This window comes from Electrona antarctica (genome assembly GCF_951216825.1).
Source record: "Electrona antarctica genome assembly, chromosome: 6".
Taxonomy (NCBI): Eukaryota; Metazoa; Chordata; class Actinopteri; order Myctophiformes; family Myctophidae; genus Electrona; species Electrona antarctica.
The window spans coordinates 56,088,464-56,091,694 of NC_136811.1; the positions used below are offsets into that span (position 1 = coordinate 56,088,464).

General features: G+C 41.4%; 1 protein-coding gene across 1 annotated transcript in view; it reads left to right on the plus strand.

Annotated features, from left to right (window-relative positions):
- The window catches only part of kcnn4 (potassium intermediate/small conductance calcium-activated channel, subfamily N, member 4), a gene marked incomplete at its 5' end in the record, with an annotated part of 80,293 nt that overhangs the window by 53,481 nt on the left and 23,581 nt on the right, over positions 1 to 3,231 (plus strand). The gene's annotated exons all lie outside the window — the stretch shown is intronic.

Here is a 3,231-nt window from a genome sequence, read left to right on the forward strand (position 1 = left end):
ATGTCAAGGACCCCCAGAATTATCTCAATTGGGCCGCGGACCCTCATCTCAAAATATGTAGTTCCAGGGACCCCCCCCCCCCCCTGAAGCCAATATTTTAGTTAAAAATGTTCGCTCTGAATTCTGAAATATATATTCAAAGATTTGCGCCGCATTTTCACGACTTTTCAAAAATAGCAGACCTACAAGCTCGTAGCGCGCCACTCGGTGGCGCGCTATGAGCTTGTAGATCTGCTAAAGTATAACTGTAAAATAATGCTTAAAACACCAAAAAGGGGTTCCCGCCCAAAATGGGTTAAAACACCAAAGAGGCGTTCCGGTCCTAAAAGGAGTTAATGTCTTATGTAAATGGGTTAAAACACCAAAGAGGCGTTCCGCGTCCTAAAAGGAGTTAATGTCTCATGTAAATGGGTTAAAACACCAAAGAGGCGTTCCGCGTCCTAAAAGGAGTTAATGTCTTATGTAAATGGGTTAAAACACCAAAGAGGCGTTCCTCGTCCTAAAAGGAGTTAATGTCTTATGTAAATGGGTTAAAACACCAAAGAGGCGTTCCGCGTCCTAAAAGGAGTTAATGTCTCATGTAAATGGGTTAAAACACCAAAGAGGCGTTCCACGTCCTAAAAGGAGTTAATGTCTTATGTAAATGGGTTAAAACACCAAAGAGGCGTTCCTCGTCCTAAAAGGAGTTAATGTCTCATGTAAATGGGTTAAAACACCAAAGAGGCGTTCCGCGTCCTAAAAGGAGTTAATGTCTTATGTAAATGGGTTAAAACACCAAAGAGGCGTTCCTCGTCCTAAAAGGAGTTAATGTCTTATGTAAATGGGTTAAAACACCAAAGAGGCGTTCCGCGTCCTAAAAGGAGTTAATGTCTTATGTAAATGGGTTAAAACACCAAAGAGGCGTTCCTCGTCCTAAAAGGAGTTAATGTCTCATGTAAATGGGTTAAAACACCAAAGAGGCGGTCCGCGTCCTAAAAGGAGTTAATGTCTTATGTAAATGGGTTAAAACACCAAAGAGGCGTTCCGCGTCCTAAAAGGAGTTAATGTCTTATGTAAATGGGTTAAAACACCAAAGAGGCGTTCCGCGTCCTAAAAGGAGTTAATGTCTTATGTAAATGGGTTAAAACACCAAAGAGGCGTTCCGCGTCCTAAAAGGAGTTAATGTCTTATGTAAATGGGTTAAAACACCAAAGAGGCGTTCCGCGTCCTAAAAGGAGTTAATGTCTTATGTAAATGGGTTAAAACACCAAAGAGGCGTTCCTCGTCCTAAAAGGAGTTAATGTCTTATGTAAATGGGTTAAAACACCAAAGAGGCGTTCCGCGTCCTAAAGGAGTTAATGTCTCATGTAAATGGGTTAAAACACCAAAGAGGCGTTCCGCGTCCTAAAAGGAGTTAATGTCTCATGGGTTAAAACACCAAAGAGGCGTTCCGCGTCCTAAAAGGAGTTAATGTCTTATGTAAATGGGTTAAAACACCAAAGAGGCGTTCCGCGTCCTAAAAGGAGTTAATGTCTTATGTAAATGGGTTAAAACACCAAAGAGGCGTTCTGCGTCCTAAAAGGAGTTAATGTCTTATGTAAATGGGTTAAAACACCAAAGAGGCGTTCCGCGTCCTAAAAGGAGTTAATGTCTTATGTAAATGGGTTAAAACACCAAAGAGGCGTTCTGCGTCCTAAAAGGAGTTAATGTCTTCTGTAAATGGGTTAAAACACCAAAGAGGCGTTCCTCGTCCTAAAAGGAGTTAATGTCTTATGTAAATGGGTTAAAACACCAAAGAGGCGTTCCGCGTCCTAAAAGGAGTTAATGTCTTATGTAAATGGGTTAAAACACCAAAGAGGCGTTCCTCGTCCTAAAAGGAGTTAATGTCTTATGTAAATGGGTTAAAACACCAAAGAGGCGTTCCGCGTCCTAAAAGGAGTTAATGTCTTATGTAAATGGGTTAAAACACCAAAGAGGCGTTCCGCGTCCTAAAAGGAGTTCATGTCTTATGTAAATGGGTTAAAACACCAAAGAGGCGTTCCGCGTCCTAAAAGGAGTTAATGTCTTATGTAAATGGGTTAAAACACCAAAGAGGCGTTCCGCGTCCTAAAAGGAGTTAATGTCTTCTGTAAATGGGTTAAAACACCAAAGAGGCGTTCCGCGTCCTAAAAGGAGGAGTTAATGTCTTATGTAAATGGGTTAAAACACCAAAGAGGCGTTCCGGTCCTAAAAGGAGTTAATGTCTTATGTAAATGGGTTAAAACACCAAAGAGGCGTTCCGCGTCCTAAAAGGAGTTCATGTCTTATGTAAATGGGTTAAAACACCAAAGAGGCGTTCCGCGTCCTAAAAGGAGTTAATGTCTTCTGTAAATGGGTTAAAACACCAAAGAGGCGTTCCGCGTCCTAAAAGGAGTTAATGTATTCTGTAAATGGGTTAAAACACCAAAGAGGCGTTCCGCGTCCTAAAAGGAGTTAATGTCTCATGTAAATGGGTTAAAACACCAAAGAGGCGTTCCGCGTCCTAAAAGGAGTTAATGTCTCATGTAAATGGGTTAAAACACCAAAGAGGCGTTCCGCGTCCTAAAAGGAGTTAATGTCTTATGTAAATGGGTTAAAACACCAAAGAGGCGTTCCGCGTCCTAAAAGGAGTTAATGTCTTATGTAAATGGGTTAAAACACCAAAGAGGCGTTCCGCGTCCTAAAAGGAGTTAATGTCTTATGTAAATGGGTTAAAACACCAAAGAGGCGGTCCGCGTCCTAAAAGGAGTTAATGTCTCATGTAAATGGGTTAAAACACCAAAGAGGCGTTCCGCGTCCTAAAAGGAGTTAATGTCTTATGTAAATGGGTTAAAACACCAAAGAGGCGTTCCGGTCCTAAAAGGAGTTAATGTCTCATGTAAATGGGTTAAAACACCAAAGAGGCGTTCCGCGTCCTAAAAGGAGTTCATGTCTTATGTAAATGGGTTAAAACACCAAAGAGGCGTTCCGCGTCCTAAAAGGAGTTAATGTCTTATGTAAATGGGTTAAAACACCAAAGAGGCGTTCCGCGTCCTAAAAGGAGTTAATGTCTTATGTAAATGGGTTAAAACACCAAAGAGGCGTTCCGCGTCCTAAAAGGAGTTCATGTCTTATGTAAATGGGTTAAAACACCAAAGAGGCGTTCCGCGTCCTAAAAGGAGTTAATGTCTTATGTAAATGGGTTAAAACACCAAAGAGGCGTTCCGCGTCCTAAAAGGAGTTAATGTCTTATGT